This window comes from Cuculus canorus, chromosome 10 (assembly GCF_017976375.1).
Source record: "Cuculus canorus isolate bCucCan1 chromosome 10, bCucCan1.pri, whole genome shotgun sequence".
Taxonomy (NCBI): Eukaryota; Metazoa; Chordata; class Aves; order Cuculiformes; family Cuculidae; genus Cuculus; species Cuculus canorus.
In genome coordinates this window covers 18,845,947-18,870,966 of record NC_071410.1, presented here as the reverse complement: position 1 = coordinate 18,870,966, position 25,020 = coordinate 18,845,947, and the positions used below count along the sequence as shown (strand labels likewise).

The 25,020-nt window shown below is 45.6% G+C and overlaps 1 protein-coding gene across 2 annotated transcripts in view; it reads left to right on the top strand.

Annotated features, from left to right (window-relative positions):
• Positions 1-5,284: 5,284 nt before the first annotated feature.
• PAK3 (p21 (RAC1) activated kinase 3) overlaps positions 5,285-25,020 on the top strand; it is a 151,018-nt gene continuing 131,282 nt past the window's right edge. For both annotated transcript variants that reach the window (XM_054075433.1, XM_054075434.1), the window contains exon 1: positions 5,285-5,514. The gene's annotated coding sequence lies outside the window, so the exon portion shown is untranslated. The remainder of the gene's footprint in view (positions 5,515-25,020) is intronic.

Here is a 25,020-nt window from a genome sequence, read left to right as displayed (position 1 = left end):
GATATATTTCATGCAGCTGCGTAGCCTCCTAAATTTTTTTCCAGTATAGAGATGGGTCAATATGTCAGCAGGAACAGGCTCAGAATGTGTAATTCTAATAATCATGATTCATTTTCATCTGCTGCTCTCTGAAGACAGAAGGGAAAGGAACAGATTCTCTCAGCAGTGAACTATCTGGTGCCTCACCATTGCTTTTAGCCTTACTTGCTGCACTCCCAGCTTTCTGCAGCCACAGTGGCATGTTCAGCGTGAAACCTGCACTCTGAGCTCTCGTCTGCCTTCAGATGAAGAGTTGTCCCAAATCCTCTACTGAGGCTTTTTAGAAGAAGAGGCCACCACCTATCTGAACATTCACGTGGGTGCTTTGTCTGGACCTTTTTGTTTCTTCCTAATCTTCTTCCCTCCTACATGCATTCTTACAAAGCTTTAGAGAATGTCTTCCTTGGGAAGTGATTGTGGAGATGGTCTTTGGAAACTCATGAGTTACAAACCATCAATTTACTCTGCTAACTTAACAAGCAGATGTTTGGCTACAGCTCTGGCTAAAGTAAAATAAGTGGTAGTGAATAAAAGCACCATTTTTCATTAAGAATATCAGTAGCATGATATAAAAAATTTCAAGATTTGAGGAGAAACAGTCCTTGTCATTTTTCTCTTATAATCACTTCAAATGCAGCAGAGTGGGGTTTTTTACTTCAAGTTTGTGGTTTTTAAGAGCATTCATTTCCTTTGGGAGTTTGTCTCTGTTTTATTAATAGCAGATCATTTTTTTTTTTCATATTGTAGCATTTATGTGGAGAAATATATAATTTTTATACACACTGATAGTATATTATTAATAAAATACTGATAATAACTGACATCAGTTATCAAGTTCTAGAAGAAAAACTCAAACAAAAAGGAGAAGAGCGCATTAAAGCAGTAACCCAGACATGATCTCCAAAAGTGATCTCCCTCTTTCATCGTTTCGTGGCTGCTAGGTAGCCTTGTGTTTGGTATGTAAAGCTCTGTATGTACAATAATATTACACTTAGTCAGGACTCTGCGTTGTGGACTGTGGGACTAATTGTTGTACAGGTTCCCTGCCCTCCCAGGAGGAGAGGAACTGAACAGTGAGCTGTGCAGTTGGTGCCTTTTTAATGGATAGTCGTGTTGGATGTGGGTGTGATGGTAGCTTCCCAAGGCCTGGGTATCTCTGTGCTTTAAGTGAAGAAATCTTTCAGGACTCAGCTGATCAAACCTCCCGTGCTGCCTGTTCCTCAGGCTCCTGCCCTCTGCTTGCACTCTGGACGCAGAGGATAGCTCGAGAAAGATCACAGCAGGACTGTGCCTGCCACAAACCACCCTGAGGTGGAGTGTGTGCATGCGTTCAAGAGGAGAGGGATGGGAGGAAGCTGAGCCTGCTTGCACATGTCCTGGGAAACACTTCCAAGGGTATTCCACTGGCCTAGTACAGCTCACTAAGGCACACGTGTTTCCCACTTTCCAGACTACCCTGCTTTGCTGGAAGGTCTCAGAGCACGATGGTGGGTGATACGCTGGGTGCTTATGCAGTGAGTCTTCCGATATCTTTCGCAGGATTCCCTGACACATGGAAACTTTTGGCTCTTTCCCACGCCTGTCACTTGATTGTACCAAAACCTGAACATCTGAAACCAACAAAAAGCTGGTGTGTTCACAGGCTATTAGTGAGTGCTGTTCCATAGCTGCCAGGTGGCTCCTCAGAAACAGAGCTGAGAAAAGGCATCTCTCACTGGGATGAAGCAAAACATGGTTTCTTTGCCCTTCTCTGCCTGTAAAGCTGTCAGTGGCTTGCTCGGTGCAGTCTTTAAAAGAACAACTTTCTCTAATTACAAGCAGACTTGTTCTGGGAATACTGTCTAGTAGTAAGAGCAAAGCATTTGTACAGACGAGACACCTACATCTTTCCGGGCATTTCAATACTTCCTGATAGTCGATAAGCAAATCTCTGTGCCTCCCAGTTTCCCCTGTGGAGGAATAGAATGGAGGTGGTGCAAGGCTTCACACAAGCACCATCTGTGAGATGCTTTGGGATCCCTGGGATGGAAGAAGGGTAGTGGTGGATGCGTGTGCTGACATAACGTGGAAATCAGAAATGTATTTTGGGATGTGAGGAGGGATTTGCAGTAGTCTGCGTTAGATTGTAAATGGCAATTTGCTTTCATTATATTGTGGATTTGTCTGTATCAGCTCTATGCACAGTTCTGTTCTTTTTCTATTCCCTTCAGAGATTGGCAGGGGCCGGTTCGTTTCCTATATTCATACACGTTGGAGAAACAGTTTAAAAACTTGAAAGTATCAATAGTGCCTCAGTGGTTTCATGAAACCGTCAATTTTTTCCATTGGTTTTACGAAAGTGCTGGATCACAACAGATGGATTCATTTATCTTGCTATGTATTTATGTATATTTAGATGTCTCCCATCTCTGTGGGACTTGTGTGCCTCCCAAGTGTTTTAAAATAGAAAAAAACTGTTTCCTTCTTTTCCTTGCTTTCTATCTAGCCTGTAAGAGGAATAGCTTGATTAGTTTATAGGGCTTGGATTTATTGGGCTGCATTCTCTGCATGTTTCTAAATGAAGAAATGAAGCTGAGGAGGGAAGTTTTGGGTTTACTTCTGAATGCATTGAGGTCTGGGTTATTTTTATCTCCGTGAAGCAAAGTAAGTTCCATAGTGCAGAAATACTGCTTGGGAAAGATGAAGCTCCCCCAGTTTTGTCTTGCTCCTTTGTCAATGGCTACAGTGTTCCAGCAGGAGCTGGCTTTGAATATCAGAAAGGAAGACTGTACTTAGTAAGAAACTGGATGAGCAAAGTGCCAGGCTGTATTTTACACCAGCTGTGGTTTATTTCAAAGCTCGGGGAACTGCAGTAATTAAGGTGCAAGACACAAATTCATACATCAGTGTGTCCAGGTGTGCAGTCCTTAGGATGAGGTGCAATCTTCTGGCCAGCCCCACCTGGAAGAGGGCATTTCTGCTGACAGGGCTGCTCAGCCATCCCCTAGCGCTGTGGAGGCCGCAGACGCCCCGAGGCTTGGGGCAGATGCAGCCAGCTGACTAAGCACCTCCATTGATGTTGGGATGTGAAGGAAAGGCTTAACGCGAAACTGAGATGAATCTGCAGAGTCCAGAACAGCAGGTCCTAAACGTGCCACCGGACAAAGCGATGTCACCATCATTGGCCATTTCACTTTTCCCACAAGGGAGAAGCCAGAGCTTTACAGAGGTGAAGTTCCACCATGATGCAGTTAGTAGATGGCTTCTGGGGACAAGAGAAGCCTCAGTAAAGAGTGTTCCAGTAATCTCTTCTGAACATCTGTATTATCTGATGTGAATTACTCCTCTGAGAGAGTTTAGAAGAGCCTTTTTCAACCCATCTACTGCCAGCACCCACATGCTTCCAAACAATTATCAGGAGTTTCAGCTGCTGTGTGTTCAGGCCTGCCCAGGCTAGGTGTAATCTTTCTGATCTGGGCAACGTGAGCATTGTAAACATAGCGGCATGGCTCTTACCAAGCTTGCCAGGGACTGCGGAGACATTTTTAGGTTGAGTCCACCAAATCCTCATTACTAGTGCCCTCCTTGTAAGGTGGCGTTGAGTTAGCTCCGCTATGCCGACTTTGCGCTCTCCTTTTGTCCATAGATAGGTTGTGGTCTTTTGGTCCACACGCTCAGCTCTCTTTCGCTGGCTTTTCTCTTCTTGCCTCTCCTGCCACACGTCATGGAAGTCCTGCTGTGTGCTGTGTGACAGGGGAGATGGATCAGGGAATTCTGTACGGAGCAGCTGAGACTTAGGGACAGGCAAGGTTTCACTGCCCCATCTCTACTGCCGTGCTGCTTGGTTGGGGTAGATGTTCTGCAAGTGTGTTTCAACATGATGACACACGCTGAATTAAGAAATTAACGCTTGCCTTAGTTAGCTGGATGTTGGTTTGGTGTCTTACTCACGCTCTGCTACTCAGCCCAGGGCAGGAGGCCAGCAACAGCATTCAGACCCAAGCTGTCCCGGCTCTCTCAGGCACTGAGGAAGATGCTGCACACTTCCAAGGCACACTTCCCCACAGTGCCCTGAGCCAGTGACCTTTCAGAGACAGAGCAGCCCTGCAGCAGCACAAGGTTGAACACTGATGTAAAACCAACCCATGGAGAGGGATGAGGTCCCTGGACAACTCCCCCTATGCCTGAGCTGCTTCCGCAGCGCTTCCCAGCAGGACGGAGCTCGGCAGGGATGGCAGCAGCAGGGCACAGCACACTGCAGGCCCTGCAAGGACCCCTGCCCGCCCCCGCAGCCGCCCTGTTCCATCAAATCCCACAGCTCCCACAACTGCCCCACTTCTGAAGCTCTGTCAGGTCCCACAGCTGTCCAGCTCCATCAAATCCCGCAACTCCATCAAATCCCTCAGCTCCCGCTGCTACCCCACTCCTCAGCTCCATCAAACCCAGCAGCTCCCTCAGCTCCCACACCTCTCTCAACTCCCGCAGCCACCTAGCTCCATCAAATCCCGCAGGTGCCCTGCTCCCGCAGCTCCATCAAATCCCGCAGGTGCCCTGCTCCCGCAGCTCCATCAAATCCCGCAGGTGCCCCACTCCTGCAGCTCCTGCAGCTCCATCAGCTCCTGCAGCTGCCTCGCTCCATTCAATCCCTCAGCTCCCACAGCCACTCAGCTCCATCAGCTCCTGCAGCCGCCCTGCTCCATCAGATCCCGCAGCTCCTGAAGCTCTCTCAGCTCCCGTAGCCACCCAGCTCCGTCAAATCCCGCAGGTGCCCTACTCCCGCATCTCCATCAAATCCCGCAGCTGCCCCGCATCCCTCAGCTCCCGCAGCTCCATCAAATCCCGCAGCTGCCCGCATCCCTCAGCTCCCGCAGCTCCATCAAATCCCACAGCCGCCCCGCATCCCTCAGCTCCCGCAGCTCCATCAAATCCCGCAGCTGCCCGCATCCCTCAGCTCCCGCAGCTCCATCAAATCCCGCAGCCGCCCCGCATCCCTCAGCTCCCGCAGCTCCATCAAATCCCGCAGCCGCCCCGCATCCCTCAGCTCCTGCAGCTCCATCAAATCCCGCAGCCGCCCCGCATCCCTCAGCTCCTGCAGCTCCATCAGCTCCCGTAGCCACCCAGCTCCACCAGGTCCCGCAGCCCCGCACGCCCACCCCCGCACAGGCTGCGGTCCCTCCCCTCCCTCATCGGGGCGGAGAAAGCGCTTCCCCCTGTTTTTTCGCCCCGCCTCCCGCCGCATCCCTGCCCGCATCCCTGCCCGCACCCGCGGAAGGAGGAGGGGGCCCGCACGGGATTCACTTCCGCCTGCGCTCAGGAACCACAAGCCCCCAGAGCAGATTAGAAGAATAATCGCAGAGAGGTCCCCCCACCCTTTCTTCCCGTGCCCCCCGAAAGGAGGAGGCGGAGGGAGGAGGGCGAGGAACAAGCAGGGATGCTCCCGGCAGGCAGCGCCGCGCGGAGCCGCTGAGGACGGCGCATCCCGGAGCCGCGGACAAGGTCTGTGCTTGGCTTTTCCGCCTGGCGGCACGGGCACACAAAGCCGGTGCGGGGCTGGGAGGGGCCGGGCGAGCCCCGATCCGCCCGCCGGCATCCCGAGGGACCGCAGATCCCAGCCCGCATCCCCCCGCATCGCCTGGTCCCCGCGGCGCCCGGGATGCGGGGCTCCTTCTGCGCCGGGTTCTGATGGACACGGAGCGATTGCCCTTCCCAGCATCTTCCCATCCGGTGCTTTTCACAGGTTAAACGTTCCCCGGCGCCTGCCTTCTCGTTATTGTTAATCTGGAGGCTCAGAAGGATGGTCTTTGCTGTCTTTGGATGTGTCACTTCCAGACTCACAGGAAGGGAATAATTGGAATGGGCTCCCTTTGAAGCCAATGGCAGCCTGAAACTCCTTGTGTTGCCAGTGACGTAACCCATCTGCTGCCTGACCGTTCTGGGTTAGCTCTGGTGCTCTGGATTAGGGGAGCACCCGCAAGCTGGGTGAGCAGTTCGGGGGGTTGGTAATGGGGAGCAGGGAGGTGATTCTGCCCCTCTGCTCCTCTCCTGTGAGACCTCATCTGGAGTATTGTGTCCAGTTCTGGAATCCTCAACATGAGAAGGAGACGGAGCTGTTGGAATGGATCCAGAGGAGGCTACAAGGATGATCCGAGGGCTGGAGCACCTCCCATATGAGGACAGGCTGAGAGAGCTGGGATTGTTCAGCCTGGAGAAGAGAAGGCTCTGAGGAGATCTTATAGCAACCTTTGAGTACCCGAAGGGGCTACAAGAAAGCTGAGAGGGACTATTCATAAAGGCTTGTGGTGATAGGATGAGGGGGAACTGGTATAAATTGAAGTGGGGTGGATTTAGACTGGACATAAGTAGGAATTTCTTTACCATGAGGGTGATGAGGCCCTGGCCCAGGTTGCCCAGGGAAGCTGTGTCTGCCCCATCCCTGGAGGTGTTCAAGGCCAGGTTGGATGGGCCTTGGGCAGCCTGAGCCAGTGGGAGGTGTCCCTGCCCGTGGCAGTGAGGTTGGAACCAGATGATCATTAAGGTCGCTTCCAACCCAAACTATTATATGATTCTATGAGCACCATGGAGTTCTGCTGAAACGCAACAGTTGAAATTAATCCCCCTTCCCTGGGGTCAGGTGCAGAGCTCCCCTTTGCTCTCCTTACTGTCACTTCTGTGCAGCGTTTAGGTTTTCTCTTTGGCACACTCTGTCCCACTCTGGGCACGCTGTCACAGGGATAGCGAGCACTGAGATGATGTCAAAACGTTGTTGCAGTGAAGTCACCAGCACCGAGAGAGATCCCGGCAGGGATGGCTCCCTGGTGCTGGAACACATATCATCTTTTTTTTTGCTTTTCTTTAAGAAGTGACCACTCTAATAAACTTGTACTCTCACTTGTAAAAGGTTTTCTTCACGAGGGTGAAACTTGTGGTCTGTGTGCCTTCAAGTAATTCTCATTTGAGTGAGAATTGCCAGGGTCATACAAAAACTCAGTATAAGATAAGTATATCTTAACTGAGGGAATACACATATTGACTGCTGTTATCTCCAGTAAGCTTGAAGAGATACAGAGGCTGACAAGCTGAATGGGTAGGGCTGCTCCAGTAGCTCTTAACGCTCAAGGTAGCTTCTTAACTAGCGATATTATATGTGCTGATTCTGTTTATCTTCATTTGCCTTTGTCAATTTATGTTTGATGTCCAAGAGAGCTGAAGACCTTGAATTCCAGAGTGCTTTGATGCCTCAAACCAGTATATTGGTAGCTGAGCCCTGTACTTTGGAAGTCTTGCTAGAAGCCTTCTCAATTTAATACGTTAGATAGATAGCAATGTGAGAGGGAAGGGATTTGCTTAAGGACACTGAAAGATTGTGGAAGAGACCCTGGCCTATCACTACCATGTGGCTGCACTTCCCATTCCTTTTCTCGTGCCCTTTTGTGGCCAGCCACCAGTGTGATAGCTGGAGTTGTACAGGAGTTACTTGCCCTCCTTTCTTAACCTCTTACAGAAACTATGGTCGCAAGAGGGAAGAGAAAGAACAAGTTGTTCAACCTACATAGACTCACAGAAATGGAAGTATGGCACAGCAGAAGTACCAGGGAGTGAGATAATGCAGACTGAGAGCTGTTTGTGACAACAGAAAAAAACTATTCCCTCTATCATCTTGCTCATTTCCTTCCATGAAGTCTGAAGGTGTGCTGGAAACAGTTTAGAAGTTCACGTTGTGGAGCACATGAATTTGGGCTCCTGACTTACATCTGAGTGAAGTGACGTATCAGTGGCCCCAGAGCCTTGGCTGGCATCCAGTGGGTGTGTGAGAGCCTGATGGTGTGGTTAGTTCCAACGAGTTTCAATAGTGGCTGTGGAGGACAGTTATCCTTTTGCTTGTGAATGTGCAGAGAAGGGGAAATAATGTTCTTTCATTCTGCTTTCTCCTGATGCCCAGTCTGCCTGTGATGCAACTAGAATCTGTGGTGGGGACAGGATGTAGCTATCGCTTCTCTGTTGGCTGGAGAGGAAAGCCCTGCTTTAACCTAGTTACGTGGTTATGTAGATGTGCTGCTGCAACACGGTTATCAGGTGTGGTAGCATGGTTAAGTCTAACTCAACTGAGTCTGTAATCGTCTCTTTAGAGTCATTTATGCTCAATTGTGAGCCTAGGGCTTGTACCACATAAACGTTTGCCTTAGGACAGAGAAGGCTGCACAGTAGTCGGAATAACAGTACTAAAATCTTGGCTTTGGATTATGCGGTTCATTCAGTCCTGTATGTGAAAGCACAGCATAGTGCTGAACAGTACGGTACAGGCAGACCCATCTCTCTGCCATGGGGCAGCAGTGGTCCAGAGTCCTTTGGGAAGGGTGAATCTTTCTGCATCTGATGTAGTTGTTTGAATTGCAGAGATTTTGTCTTGGCCTTCAAAAATTACCATAACAATCCTGTTCCATCTCCTCCAAAACTCCTACCAGCAAGTGGCAAAGTTACTTGTATGGTGGTATATGGATTTCTCTCTTAAACTGGGTTTAGTCTACAGAAGCCAAGGAAATCTGAATATTTACCTTTATTACATAATAGCATTAAATCCAAAATCCTTAGCTGCCATGAACATTTATTTGTATCTTAGCTGGCTTCAAACTGCATCTCTGGCTGATTGCCACTCCTGAAGGTTATTTCCACAGAGGTTTAGGAGTGGACGCTCACACACTGATACACCTCCAGATTTCACGTTCCTGATATTGCTAAACAGATTGTCAGGACTTGGCAAAACGACTACATGAAAGCAGACGGTCAGTGACGAAAGTATGGGCCCAAAAATACCTTGGGGCATCAATAGTTATCACTTTAAATCATCAGATCCTAACTATTCTAGTGCATGTAAGTACTCCCAGTCTCTCACAGTGCTCTCTGAGGTTAAGCAAGTGTTTTAAAATTGTTCTCCTAGTTGATGCCTTAGCCCTTTAGATAGAATAAAATGCATTTTGAGATCCTATCACATTGTTAATTCTGTTTTTTTCTCACCAGCCATCTTTTTTCCAGTGCATCACGTCCTAGAAGCTTTCGCTATAGAACCAGTTCTCCATAGTCACAGTGTTGTCCCAGAACTCATGGGATTGTTTACCGGGTGTGCAAGCCAATAACACACACAGTCAAGGTATCCAGTTTTATTCCTATTTGCGCAAGGTGGGAAGCCTGGAGTGGTCTCGCAAAGCTAGCACACCTCAAGAAAATTTCACGTGGCGTTTATCCCATTCTTCTTTTACAAGACTCTGCCTGCAATTATATCAGATTTACATTTATTGGTTATCTATCTTATTATGCCTTACTGGCTAATACAATCCTCGTTTGCTATGTAAGTCAGCTGTGCATGTCCCCTAGCGTCCAGTTTTTTGATTAGAGGGTTTTTTGGGTCAGTGGTCCATGAGGTGGGGGTCGTGATGCCCCTTGCCAAAATTAGCCTTGTCCCAGTTCCTCCAAAAGTTCTTCTGAGTTCATATTTGTTGGCAAACTGTCAGCTTGGGACCCTGCTGAGACAATGGTCTTCCTTTTGGTTTAGACAGGTCTCTTGATTAAAGGACTTCTATTTTCTTCGTGTTTACCATGCGCAAAGGAAGGTCAATTACTTTCCGCAAATCATTAACAGATGCTAACCTGACTTGGAGAGCTTGTAGCAGCATTTTCTGGTTCATATTTTCAACTGTGTTTTTACATCCGATTCTCTTCTCTCAGCAGGGTCCTGGTCCATTGAGCAGATCAGCGTGTGCATAGTGTCTTCTTGAACACACTGTGACCATGGTGAAGGGTTGGTAGGGTGCATTGGGGCTTTCTGAGTGTAGAGCTCTCCAGTGTGGATGCTGGCTATTGGGGGGATTTCGTGAGTAGTGCCATTATCCATTTTAGCTGAGCACCAGCAGTCTGCCTGAATTCTTGATCAGCGTGGAGGGTCAGCTTAAGTATGATGCACATGTATTAATATTTACATACCTTATGGTATAATCCCTAACATAGGCAGGAAAAATCATAGAATGATTTAGGATGGAAGTGTCCTGTGGAGGTTATCTATTCCAATCTGCTGCTGAGAGCAGGGCCAATTTATAGCAGGTTAGCCAGGAATTGGTTCAGTTAAATTAGTGATGTCTTCAAAAATGAAGATCCCATAGCCTTTCTGATGCCATTTCAGTGTTTGATCATCCTCATAAACTAATATCTGATCAAAATTCCCCGTGTTTGCTTGTGTGTGTTACCTTTCACTGAATGCCTCTTGGAAGGGTCTGGCTCAATGATCTTGTTATATGATCTTGATCTTTCTATATGATCTTGTTAGATAGAGATATATACATACATATTTATAGGTAGAGAGACTGAGGCTAGGAGAGATGTGAAAGGGGCCTTTTCGTAGATACTGCTGGTTGCGGACAGCCTTATGTTTTTTTTCTATATTCTGCTCTTATTTTGTCTGGCTAGACCTTATTTAGATACAGTTTTGGAGGCAGTAGTAGTAGTAGTGTGAGAGCACATGTAGTGCCCTAAGATCTTCCTGTGGTTTGCCCTGATGTGAAGGTAAGGTTGGCACAGCTATAGCCTCGCAATTGACCTATCTAGAGCCTCCTAAATCCTGCCTTCGAATCCAGCATTATGTGACAGGCTGTGGACTGTGTTACAGGGCTGGATTAAATGCTGAATTAACATATCTCGTTCCACCTGTGGCATTTTCTATGAGCTTCTTGCAGTTTCAAGTGCTTGCAACCCATTTGCTGGCATGTTTTTCCCCAAAGGGATTCATTTGATTTTTGAGTGGAACCATCCTGTAATGTTTGTATGGCATTTGTCGCTTCCTTCCCTGATACTGCACTGTCCGAGTGTGTCCCGAGCAAACTCACAGACCAGTGGACCTGCAGTTTCCCAAACATCAAACCTTGTATCTTGTCATCTGGCAGCGTTTTCTGCAGGGCAGCTCGCGATCGTGATCATCAAACACCGCAGAAGGGATGTGTTTCTGCGGGAAAGGGAAAGGTAGGAATCACTTGCTCTGGCCTCACGTGGCACCAGCGCCTCGTGAACATGAGCTTTGGAACATGTGTCAGCTAAAGCCGAGTAGAGATGAAACCATGCAGAAGATGAAATCTTTGTAGGTGAAATAATGGATAATGTCCCATCCTAAGCACAGTGTTTGTGCGTGCTGAAGTTGAGGAGTTTAGACTTAATTTTCCCCATCCCTTTCTTCTCCTGAACCACTGCTCCTTTGCTGTAATGTTGTTGTTAGGTTGTATGGGGTTCATTAATTAAATCTTTTCTGATAGGCTCAAGCAGGTTAATGCACTTTGACTTACACATAATGATGTATTAAAAATCAGTTAAACACTGATTGAATTTTTAGTAATAATTTCTGTCTAGTCCTTAATGGCGAATTTACGCAGAGGTTAGCAGAGAATCATAATCAGTGTATCTTACATAATAAGACAGAGGATCAGCTGGAAAAACTGACCTGCTCTCTGGCAATTGGTGTGAACTTGATATTTTTGTGGAAGCAGAAGAAATGCTATATTAAAGCATTTATAAAGTCTGAAGGTTCACCTCCTCTGCTGTTCTGGCCTGATATGACTCGTCCTGGGTGGCCCAGGGGACAGTGTAAAGGTCATACTGTAAGAAGTTGCTGGCTGTCCATTTCCCCACTTTACAGTTCATTTTTTGTCTTCAGAGATTAACACACAGTTTAATATGTTTTTCAGAACTTTATCATTATAAATTTAAGAACTCTTTCCGGGAGTGCTGATATTAAATTCTACAGCAGGCTACCTAGGGAGGCTGCAGCATTTGCATCGCTGAAGATTTTGGGGAATAAGAAAGCGAGTATTGCTGAGGATGTAAGCATTCAGGTGGGGGACTCGGGTCTGCACCATCAGCTAACATTGCTGAGGGCTTCCATTTCCCACACAGGTGGTACCTCCTGCATGCCTGTAGGACAACCTCTTCTTCTTGCTCATCTCCCAGCTCTTGCCATCAAATACTTCACTTTCATCCTAGCTGTGAGCAGGTGGAATGCAGGGCTGACCAGGCAGGGGTGATGCCGGGGCACTGCAGCCTTCCTGCCAGGTTAAGGCAATCTGAGCAACACCAGTACAGGAAGGGTCCTCATAGAGATGCCCTGGGTGCCAACTTGCTAGGATTCTTTGTTGGACTGTATTTGCATGCATTTCCAGTCCATTTTGAATCTTGTTAGGTTCTTGGTCTGGATGGCTGCTTGGTTGATGAGTTCTAGGTTTTAGTTATCTATGCTGTAGGCAGCAAACATATCTTAATTGCTTTAATCTGCCCACTTCATAGCAGAAGCTATGATTCTGTAGCTTGACTGATGCAAGCGTGCGCTGCAGTGAGCCAGACAAACATTTCTTTCGTGGTGATACTGGCAAAGGGAAGCTAAGCGAAGCGAGGGAGACGCTACCATGTCACTCTTCCAAGATACTGAGGTACACAAGTACATTAAAATATAAGACAGAGCAGTGGGAAAAGATATGCATAGAGAATCCAATTATAGTTCCATCAAACTCAATAGGAGTTTTTCCCTCCTCTTCAGTTTTGCTCCTCACCTGACCTTTAATGTACCTCATCAATCATTTCATTGCACAAGGGCCTCATCAAAGTTTGATTCACTCTTTTAAGCAAAACAGTTTATTGCTGAGAAAGAATGAATCAAATCCTTCAGGTTAAATTAAAAGGCAGGAAGAGCCAAAACCCAAGCAAAGCAGTAGGATCACTGACCTCTGGAAGAAGGGAAGACTAATACAGAAACAACATTCTCTGCACACACACACTGGCTCCTGCAGTGGAGGCTCCAGTTTGGTCCCTCTTTGGAGCAAACATCAGCAGGACAAACATCTCTGAGAAAGAGGATTTTAACTGCAGGAAGATATCTGTGTAGTGCTGAGATCACAGGACTCTGATCAGCTGAGTGGGATTCTGGCCCCGACTCTCCCATTGCCGTGCTGCGAGAGGCGGGAGCGTTCAGTTAACCTCCCTGGGCTTTGCTTGTTCCAGATGGAAAATTACCTTTATTTATCTCCTTGAGATCTCTGTAAAAGGGATGATAAGTATCTTCCTCACTCTTTGCAAAGACAGCCAGCGGCAAATCATATAAAAGCTCCATAAGTGCAGTACATTTTGGCCTGGTAGATCTTTAACTACTTCACTGGAACTCCGTAAAGCTCTCAAGGACTGAGATGGAATAGGAAAGAGGAGGATATTCCAAAAGGCACTTCAGGCAGGCGCCTGCCCAGCTGGTTGCCCACCACAGAGCGCACTGGGAGAGCACATGCCTGTGACAGATGACGGGAGGGTCTGTCCCAGCGTGTGACTGCGGTTCTGCTGTACCGCTGCAAACTGTGGCACCCTGGGAGGAGTGGGACAGAAGCCTGTGCCTGCGAGATGGGGTTTCCCTTAGCGTCAAAGAAACTGTCCATTTCGATTTTCAGGTTATTGCTCATGTTAGTAATTAATGAAGGACGGGCGGGATAAAGAGGTTACTTATTTTTGCCCCTCTTTAATTTTTATCAGGGGAAACATTCTACCTTTAAGAACTGTTTATTTTAAGATTTTCCCTCTGCTAACAGCTAATGACGTTTCCCACTGATCTCCTCGGCTGTAGCTGGAGTTTTTTGGCTCTGAGCCTGCACAGGAAGAATAAGAGAATAATAAACGAAAGGGCTGTTTTAGGGGATTTTTGCCTATTGTTTGTTTTCCTCATGATGGGTTTGGTGCTTGTTTCCATGAGAAAACTCTAGGTAACCACAGAGCTGAGGAAATTCTAGTATCTTGGGAACTGAGAAGTGAAAGATGAGAAACCTGAGGAAGACAAGATTTGCAGGCAAGAAACTGTTTATGTTTTTACAGAAAGTTCAGCACTTGCCTGCAGTGCTTTAGCTATGGTGTATTTTTTTTTCTATAGACCACCCCAGCTCGGCTGCTTAGCAGCTGGAGAAAAATAAATTAGAGATCATTTTCAAATAATACTTTTACGGCCGTGATCTCAACTCCATAGCTATCAATATCCAGCACAAATGCAGCAAAATATCTTTGCACAGTGTTTTACTGTAACATTTGTGTTTGCCTTCTTTCCTTCTCTCATTCTCACTCTCTGATGAGTGTGTGAAGTCTTAGCGCTGACAGGTGGGGTTGACACTTCCCCTCCAGCAAGTGTTGCCATCTCTCTGCCTCTGCTCACCTTCTGGAGCCCCTTACTATGAGATGCCTGCAACAGTGAAAAGTTCTTTCCCCAAAGGTAGCGTCAAGAAACACTGCTGGATTTCCATTTTCTCTGCTAAACAATGATCAGTATTGAGCACTGGATCTTTTCAGTGGGCTACGTTCCAGTGGCGAGTTTGCGTATTCTCATTTGATACAATTTTTAGAACTTCCATCCCCAGAAGTATCTGATCGGAAGGAAGTAGAGTGAAAGTGGAAATTCTTGTGGCTCAACAGTTCTGAGAAACAAGCCCAAAGCAACTCTGCTTGAGATTACAAGGGGAACCAGCTTTCAGTCCCTGCCTGTGTTGTTCTTTCATATTTCATCTGTCAGTCACAAAATCATCAGTCTTCCTCTGAAGTCATCCACTCATAATTCAGTCGAGTCCAGTGATCTTGGGACCCAAATCGTGTTCCAGTTTACTCAAAAGCTCTCCCCAATTCCAAAATGTTTCTAAAGAACTCATAATTTTCAAGCAGTTCATTTAGAAGGAAATGTGCTGAGCAAAATACAGAAATAGTTATTTGCTTTCACTGCCCAGATACAGTTTCTTGAATTTTCCAGTGAAGCTCGAGAACTATCGGTATTTATTCAAATAAGATGATGAGACTCGTTATTTTCAGTTGGCAATTAGTACATTGGCTTTAGGGAATGAAAACTGTGTTGCATGAGAAACAAGAACAGCAACATCAACAAAAGATTTTCATCTGTTCCTTGTGCCAGTTTGTGTTGTGTGTAAATCTGTAATTCTCAGCTGCCTCACCATCACCCATGTCTGGAATCTGGGGTGTGCCTGTGGTGTGGAGGGACTTGCCTTTGCTAGCTCTGTGTCAGGCGGGTTTCAGAGAACAGCTTAGGAAACTAAGGGCTGGTGCAGTCTGACGAGATCCATTCTAGTGAATCCATGGCACTGCCATCCCTAGATTTTTGTGACTTGGAATGAGGTTAAGCATCTATTTGATACCCTGCAGATTTTTAATACTAGTCTTCACCTCAGAACTTCTCATCCTGAGGATCTCAAGAGGGATCCAAGCAGGTGAAGCCACACCTGCTGTTTTCTAGAATAAGTGCAGCGATAAGGGAAGAGTCACGTGGGTGCATGACATCTGTGTGGATTGGTTTAGCTCCTCTTTTCAATCTGTTAAGGTTTGGGAGTGGAAATAACACCATCTTTTTTTTTCTTCCTGTTTCTTGGATGGAGGAAAGCAAAGAAAAGAGCTCTGCCCTTCTCTGCCTGTCTTGCAGAGGGCTTGTGAGGCAGTCAGCAATCTCTCAATTAATGCGCTTCCCACATTTTGATAAACCAATGTCTTCTTGTAGCTTTTTCTAGGTTTGATTTTGCTGGTAAGTGTGATGAGTGGAGTTGAAACGTTCTCTTGATGTTTAATAACAAGCCAGGAAACAAACACAGCTTAGCATCCCTGTCCACAGGGCACAAAGTGTGAACTACAAAAGGACAGCAAAGTCATATTTTCAGAGATCAGAAATTAATTATTAATTAATTAATTCAGAAAAATGAATTAACTCAGCCACGGAGACATACGTCTAAACACACAAAGCTCTGTTCATTATGAATGTTAAGATCCCAAGCACGTGTTCTGCGAAACACCTCATTTAAAGTGGGACTTACCTGTGTTTACTAGAAAGGGCAAAATATCTCATGAGCGATTGCATATGATATTCATGATCTAAACTTCTCTCTGGAGGCTGCTTTTTACTTAGCTCTGGGGCTGAAATTAGGAATGGGATGTAGTTTTGCCTCTTTTGCGATCAGGACAGTCTTATATTTGAATCCAGATAAGCATATTTGTATCATGCTGCTTTTAAAGAATTTGAGGCATGGCTTCCGATTTTCTATTTGGAATTTTCCCTAGTTCTCAATGAGAGAGTCAAATTGGATATTAATGGATATAACACTTGTGCTTAGAAGCAATTATAGCTGCAATTGCACACAAAATCTAGTGAGATGTCCCTGCGCATGGCAGGGGGGTTGGAACTAGATGATCTTTAAGATCCCTTCCAACCCAAACTATTCTATGATTCTATGAAATCTAGAAACAATTTAAGAAAAAAAACGAGTCTTCTGTCCAGAAATGTTTTGATGCATATTAACAAGGAGTGTTCATTTCCTTTTGTTGCGTGTCCCAAGTTTGAATAAGGTGCTTACGGAGTGCAAGTTGTTACAGGGGAGATGGATTTCTTTATTGCTCGACTCGCTTGTGAAATACATTTTATGCAATGAAGCACTGATTACCTAAATTAGAAACCCAAAACAATGCTGTTGGCTCATTTGGTAGGAGGCAGAGATTGTGTGGACAACTGAAAGCTTGCTTAAAGGCAATCTGTGACCCACTCCGTACTATTCTTATGCTAATGTGAGAATGGGTATCCCGGGTACCATCTGCTGTCCCTGAGGTCCTGGCCTTGGGCATTCAAAATTGGTTTGCTTTATTAATGCCAGGCCATCCAGAACAGCAGCGGTGCATTTATTATAGTCTATGAAATCAGAAGTTCCAATTCGAAGCATACAGAGATAATTGTCACTTTTAATAATACACTCAAACATGATAGCTACCACTTTTTCCAACCTCTTAGGCAAAGATGCCATCTTTCAAGCTGTAGTCACCTTCAGCAAATTCAACAAAGGCCTCGCTGGCTTTTTCAGGGAGATGGGTTTTACTTCCTTGAAAGGTCATTTCATTAGATACAGGATAGATTTATTGGCGGGCTCTGTGTTTTAACTTTTGTAAATGCCCCCTGGAGAAACAGAGGAGTGTCTTGATATAAATCAAAATTAATAAATAGGACACATGATGTGATTATTTTTAGAGGAGCTAAAGGGATAGGGTATCAAATATCCGCAGCTAGTCTAATTAAGCCAGTTGAGGTTTAAAGGACACCAGGCATCAGTTTTGCCGGAGTTTATTGGCAGTACAAATGGCTACAATCTCGGTTTTAAGTATCTTAATAAAGTCTCCTCTAATGATGATTCTGTTTGTGCTTATTAGCTATCTAGTTCAGTCGGTGTCCATGGCTCTAATTAGAAAGCAACTCCTCCTTCTGTTCAAGCATCTGAGTACTTAGATTGCTCATTATCAAGGACCCGTGAGATACAAGTCAAGATAGTTCAACTGGTAGCCAGTAAGCCAGGTCCACCTGGTCTGCTGCCTTGGGTCTGTGGTCTCCAAAAAGGCAGTGCACGTGGGGCTCAGAAAATCCCATGTCTCCTACTTCATCCTTGCCAGCAGTGCGGGGCAAGACCTGAGCTTACACATAGTCTCCAGCCTTCTGGAGAAAAGAGCATCTTGACTTCCACTGTACAGGTGAGTAAAGTGACAATGTGCCACGGGTCCCCCAGCCTGAATCCGTACTGGGAGCGTTAAAACTGGGTGAGATTCAGCACCAAACTGCTCACGGCAGGAGCGTGAGGGGAACTGAAGATGTTAGGAGTGTGGGAAACACTGAGGCGATGGTAAAGCGATGTGACAGGCAGTGGTCTCAGCTGTTGTCAAGCTTTTTGTGGTGTCCTGGTGAAAGTGCATTTTATGGCAGAATGGGAAAGGAAGCCCAAGGCTGTTGTGTGATCCGGGGAGAGTGTAATTTTGGGTTTGTGAGTCTGGCTCTCCTGATCTCTGCATTTCAACATGATGTGTGTGCAGAATTTATTTATGGTGACCTCTGTACGGAAAAAAATTAGCCAGTGAACCAGTCATCTCCTAAGTAGGCATCATACAGCCAACAGGGAGAACAACTTTCAGTAGCTGCTTTTGTCCCCTCCCTTGCCTCCAGAGCTTTCTGTTGTTTCTTTCAGCTCTGGGTGAAAGAGACAAGCACTCCAAGGCCAGGGAAAATGAGAGTTAATTACACCGTGGAGGGGGATTGTTGCACAATGCTAGTTCTTTCCCATCCCTGTCTCAAGTGTTTGAGAGTACAACGGAGTGAACAGAGATGCTCTTTGTACCATCGTTTGTTCTGAAAGCACTGGAAATGCAAAGCTGGACCTTTTCCCCTTGAATGCAGACAATGAGGAGAAGGCTTCTCTTTGGTCTCGGTTGTGCCAAGGTCAAGTGAAATTCGGCAGAGGGGGGTCTACTATTACATGTATATTCCAGAAGAGAGAATGCTGTTTTATCAGCGTGTGTATGCACTGCTTGAAGTTCAGCATGAATCTGTATTTCAAAAAATCTAAAACCCAGTAGGTTTTTTTTTGGTCTCCTTGCTTTAACAACAGGAAGGAAGTCCCTGAGACTTGCATAATGGAGAAAATACTTGTATCAGGAGGACTAAGCCAAAGAGTGGGTTATGGAAGGTTGGTCTAGAAATCACTCTAGGTAATATTCACTCTTGGATCCATCTCTGTTACTTTCTGGGATTACATAGGTCACTCTTGCTTTTGGCACTTGAAAAAGAATCCTTGTTTTAAGAAACTGTCTTAAAGGAGTGCTGGTGTAAGATAGAGGTAACGAAAGAGGAGATGTGGCGTTCCATGAAATAATGAGGGGTGAAGCTGGCGAGGAATGTCCCTTTTGGCTCTTGCCAGATGAAGTGCTGGACTTGTACTGAGGTCTGAGTGCAGAAGACACGCATGCAGATTGCTGATTGCTCTGGAATTTCTCAGTGATTGAGGATGATCCAGTTCTTGTAAAGCGGGGTGCTTGCAGACCGGGAGTAGGTTGTCGGGCTGTGAGCAGGGGTGCCACTCCTCTGCTGTACTGTCCAAATTGATGTTGCTCAGCATGAAGGTGCACCTGCTGATGATGCGGCCCTACAGACACATACGCAGATCGAGTGCAAGCACTGAAGCAGGTGTTAGAGGTTTGAGGTCCCTCATCTGTAAAGGTGATTTCATTTCTCATCAAGGACTGGTATTTGACTCTGTCACATCTCAGCTAGGTACGCTAATCACTGGGTTTGCACGTCCTGATTGGAAAGGGTCCCATTTAAATGTCGATGATGCTTCGAAATTATTCTGCTACATTAAAACACTGGAATAGGTTTGTTTTCAACTCATTGCAGAAGGTACTGAAATACTGAAACCTCAGAAAGTGCCATGAAGCAAAACAGCTGTGTTCTTACCGCATCTTGTATGCATTACCTTCAGCTCACACACGTCTGGGACTGAAGAGTACCTGCAGGAGTGTTTATATAAATGCACAGCAGAGAGGACTTAAAAAAATGCTTATTGTACCTGGGGTGCAGATCCTCAATGCTTGACCAAAAAATTCTGCTCTGCGTGCACCTTACTGATGCCTCTACACACAGACAGTGATGATGGTACATGATGTGAACCATTCCACTTCAGTTCTGGTGTTCCTCATTTGTTCCTCTCTTGCCAGTTATTATGCTGACAGGGTTAACGGAACATTTTTGAAATACGTTTTTAGTTTCTTTCCTTGAAATAACATGTGCCACTCCATTGGAAGACAATTGACAGTAACAATCGGGTTCTGATGAGTGAGGGAACAGGAATTGGCCAGAAGCGATTATTGTGAGAAATTAAGAGAGAGACCCTGCAAATGTCAGTGCTATCTGTGTTCCTTATGTTTTTCATTGTTGGCTGGATAGGAAAAACAGTCCTGTGAGCACGCCGGTCCTTGGATGAGGTGTGGGGATATCTGTCAAAATCTACTGAGGTGCTTTGAAAAGTTGTGAAATAACATTTCTGCAAAGGATGCAGAAGCTCTTGGAGAGACTGCAGGGGTGCTAGACAACCTCTCAAGCCTTCATCACAGCCTGGCAGGCTCCATCTTCAAGAGGGACACCCTTATGCATGTACACAAACAACAACAAAGGAAAGTTTGTGTCCAAAGAAATCAAAAAGAATTGTGAAGAAAGATCTAGTCAGAGATGGCAGGACTGCAGTGGACGAGTCTTGGTTCCTCTGTGCAAGGCTCTCTAGAGTGACAGCTTTAGTTAGGAGTAGTGTAATTATTTGCTTTTTTATGGCCTAATATTGTTTCCTTCAAGCTGAGTTAACTTAACTTACTCCCATAGCATATTTCATTTGTTCCCTTGTCAGCAGCTACTGGATGTCTTCTGTTCTCCTTGTTATGGGAAGGACATCTGGGAAGGCCAGAGGACAGGGATGGCTCTCAGAGACGCTGGATGCTGACGTTGGCTCAGCTTTGGTCTTGATGATCTTCGTGTCTCTGACTGGACCTAAACTGAGCCAGGTACTTGATTCCTGGATAAGTATTTTAAGATGCTGAGATATCAGTGCTACACAAGTATTTTGGAAAACAGACCTTCTCTCCTTCGGTGACATATGCCACTGCTTGGTGTGATGACCCAGCTGGGGATCAAAGCCTCGTGGTTAAGCAGAGGCTGGCACACGGAACTTAGAATTTGTTCTTGCACACATTTTCAGACTTAGCGTACAGTTGGATCCGGTGGAAGGGCTCTGGAAGCTGTTAGCTGTAGCAGCAGTGGGAGTACCCCCCCCTGCTGTATGAAATCAAGAGAAGGGTGAGCAAAAGTGCTTCTACTAGAGCACCTGAGCTTGAGAGTACCTGCCCACACTGGGGTGACTGTTGGCTGGGAAACAAGGGCTACAGTATGTTCTCCCAGTCACCAGCTTCTCCTTTCCCAGAATTTTTGTGAGTGCTTGCATTCTACCAGCAGATTAAAACATGTTTAAACCTTAAAAAAAAACATCTTCTGGCATGATTTACATGCACAGTCATGGTTCTGATCTAAGCAGAAATAGTCTTAGCAGGAGTAGAAAGCTGAATGAAACAGCAATAACAAAGGAGATGGGAGGGAAGAGTAGGGCTGCTGCTTTCCTCCTGTTGGTTCTTTTCATCTCCCGGTGCTGCTGGGACACCATTCGCTTACAGGCCTATACTGCATGTGCTCGGCGAGGACTCTTCCTCAGCTCTGTGTGCGTATGAGGCAGCTGATTTGCAAGACCTAATTTATACTGGTAGATCAAAATGCTTGCAGCTCTGCACACGCTTCCTCAGGAGAAAGGAATGTTTTCTCATTCCTGTCTTACTTCATATTTCACAGCTGCAGTTTGTCTTGTTTTCCCCGCGCCTAAGGCCCAGCAAGTGCTGCAATGCACAAGGGTTTAAAGGCTTATTTATTTTAGGGCATTGATGCCTTCTTTGAAAAGCTGTGTTTGTTTAGTTTGTTTTACCAGGGACTCTTATCAGAGCAGCGTGGGGAGTTTGCAGGGAGAAAAGGGAGGTGGTAAGTATGCATATCTCTTCCAAAAATTAGTTATATAAAGATAGGCCCCTCCAATTACATTAAACAGGATGGATTGTGATGATCTTTGCTCCTGCATTCATTTTTCTTTCGGAGTGTCTGTACGTCCCACCTTCTCCATGGTAGTGCGACTCCGTCTCTGATTGCACTGATAGCTGAATGTCCTTAAGTTATCCAACACAAGTGAACGTGGTAGGAAAATTAACTTCCATTAACTTCAGTAGGAACGTGATTAGTCCTCAGCTGCACTGTCTCCAGCCAAAACTGATTCTGGTTGTAGTGTGGGAAGTGAAGCATGGATAAACAGCTACCAAGTCCTGATCCCTGGCCTGTTGTCCTCTGCATCATTATGGCAATTATGTTGGTGCTCTGCTTCTAAGAAAACTTCTTGGAAAAGGAGGTAGATTTATACGTTGGAAGAGTAACTTGGAAACAGCCATGATGGTTCTTGAAAGCTTTCAGGCTGGCAACTTGTTGGGTGTCTCAGCCGCCTTGTATTCCAAGGTGATGTAGCAGCACCAAACCTTACAGTTTGCTCAGGTTACGGCTGAGCGACGCCGTCTTACAGATGTTGATGTGCTGCCAGCGAAAGAGTACAAGGACATGGCTTGCCCTATTAAATAAGAGGTGTCGCTTTTGAGTCACAAGGGAAGAGATTCAAGTGTGACCTCGTTGCCAGCTTGAGATCCTGAGGGGGTGGTCTCTTGTTTTATCTCAAGCTTTTATCTGATTATTTCCACTAATAGGCGTGTCATCTTGCCATCCCCCTTCTCCCAGAAAAGAATTCAACAGCAGAACTCAAAGGATGCGGCAAGGCTGAAATGTATAAATACATTTTAAAAAACTTCCTCTCTCTAGAATCATTTGCATTTTTTAATTCAAGGGGGAACTTGAAAGTCCATCCATAGCGCGCCGTTTATCAGCCTCTCTCATGTCTAGTCAGCTTTTATCAGCTTAGGGCTGGTCTGTCCTGCTGTATGCGGGAGTGCTGGAGGAGTAGGTTCGTTTAGACATGCTGGAGTAATGTGATATATACAATTAATGTTTTGCTCCCTCATCTCCTACCCTCAAAATGAGCAAGATACAAAGCTAAGTCTTGCTTTAAGCCTTCCCCAGAGCTTTGGAAATGTTTGGATCAAGGCCTCCCAAAGAGCCAGACTTCAGCTACTTGATTATCCGATCCTGAACCTGGGAAGACATTGATGGGTTTAATAGAGCCTTGATGTCCCACTCACAAAGCCACCTGCGGTATTGTGGGCTGTATGAAGTGAGTGTGACAGGTCCAGAAACGTGAGAGATTTCCTCTGAAATGCATTTTGTTCAGATCATTAAGTGCAAGTGCAAATGTGTAATTACTGAATGTAAGTGTCCCCTTCATGATAACTGTGAGACACTGGGTAACAGACTACATCCACCCCAACAGCATCCACAGGGGAGAAAGCATTTACGATACCTTTTTTACCTGGAAGAAATCTGTACAGGAAAACATGCTTCTAACGGGGCTATGGGGCTACGCACCCTTACTCACTTCTGTGAACTGTCATCAATCTGATGAGGTTGTATATTTTTCCTAAAATCCCGGGTCCAAAAGTCAGGTGATTTATGGGAAGATTATCTGCTTCCATTCAGAAGAAAGTTTCTAGTTCTCCTTGTTGTGAAGGGAAAAAAAAAAAAAAAGGAAGGCTTGAATACATTAGCTGCAAAAGGCAGCAACACCATAAGGCAAATAAAACATCTAATATCTAAACCCATCTTGTTTTCTAAGCCAATCTCATTATTTTTTAGGATCTGAGTAATGGTTTTTGAATGCCCAGGTTGGCTTTGGAGACAGGAGACCTGATTTTCACAAGTGCTAAGTACTTTACTCCAGCTGTCACACCTATAAAACCCACCCATTAAAATCATGCCTGGGGTCCAGTAGTCAGACACACGCAGCTGGGGTGGAGAGAAGAAATGCAGGGAGCTTGGCGGATTCAGAGCTTCTCCGTACCTGCGATGTGTCACGGGAAATAGGAACTGTGGTAAGCAACGTTGTCTTCTCTGAGGCAGAAACAAGAAACAACAGTAGGAGCTTCTTAGCTTCTTCATAGAGGCTTTTTGGTCTTTTATAATGTCAAATATTAATGCAAAAATATTATGAGCTAGTTATGAAATGGGCATAGCCGGGGTTTACATCTAAGGAACAAATTAGGTTAAAGGGAGGGGGAAGTAGAGAAAAACAAGCAACAGCAAAGGGAAGCCAGAAAGGATTTTTCTCTAAGGCGTATCCTAAAGTAAAACTGCGCAAATGGGGATTTTTTTGTCTTAGTTAGAAAAAAAAGGGGTTTGTGGTTACTGGTGCAAAGCCCTAATGGAGACAAAGCTCCTCTCACGGTGTTATAGTATTACAAATTTTGCTGTTTTGAGGTTTTCCTTAAGGCCTCAGCTCTTGGATTCAGGCAATACTCATGACAACCCTTAAGGGAGTGATTCGCTGTGTTTCCCATCCATGGAAGAGTGAGTGGAAATGTGAGCCAGCTGCATGTTAAAAAGGAGAAACCTTCCCTGTGCCCAGCCCCGTGGCTGCTGTTTGTTTGTGTGCATTTATTTCGAGGCCTGACTCTCGATTTTCTGGTGCTTGGCGTTGGTGATACTCCAGCTTTTACCCCACGGTCACTGGTTGATCCTGGTTGTACACTTCCCAGGGGAGTTTGCCTCATTTAGCAATCTCTAAGTTGGGACTGCAGTGCTGCAGCCCTCCTAGACTTTAATCTAAGGGTAACGATTTCCCTATAAATACACCTTTTGGTATTTTTTGCAGTGAATTCCGGCTTTTCTGACAGTTCAGGTTCAAGGCCAGCAAATGACCAGAAATAACAGAAGCACTCAGAGCTTTGAATGTTTTGTAGTTTTAGAATAACCTAAAATTTTATAATAGGAATGAAAGGGGAGAAATTGCATGACAAAATGTTGGGAATAAGTATGTTTGTTTGGGTTTTGGGGTATTTTTTTTGCAGGTAAGTCTGACATGAAGCATCTGACTGTGTGTTGGAGTTATTTGCAACAAATTACTAAATCAGTCACATGCTCAGTCTTTACTTTGAGATAGCTTTTATCTTTAAAAGATGCTGTAAAAAGAATTATTTTTTTCCAGCAGTTTCTCTGGGCTTTGCAGGTGTTTTGATGGGGAAGGAAGATGACTTGGCTTTTGAGCGAGATGACAGAAAGTTGTGTGAGTGAATAGCAGTAAAGAAAGTCCTTAACGTGAGTGTGTGATATGTATTCTACCTGCACACTTTTCCAAGAAGTATATATACATCAAAGACAAAAGTCCCTCTGTGAACAGTGCCGAGACAAACCTTCCTAACAGAGTGCTCTGAATGAGCTCCTTTCATTCCACAATTCTACTTGTGCTTTTCATTGGAATGAGCTGCTATTTCCACCTACGTGTTCTCCTGTTATAGGAGGCCTTTCTCTGTCTGCCGGGGATCTTCCTGAATGTGAAGGGTACATAAAATCCCTCTCCCTGCGAGTTAAAAAGGAGAGCTGAGCTTTGTGCAATATCATGGTAGCTGGCAGGTGAA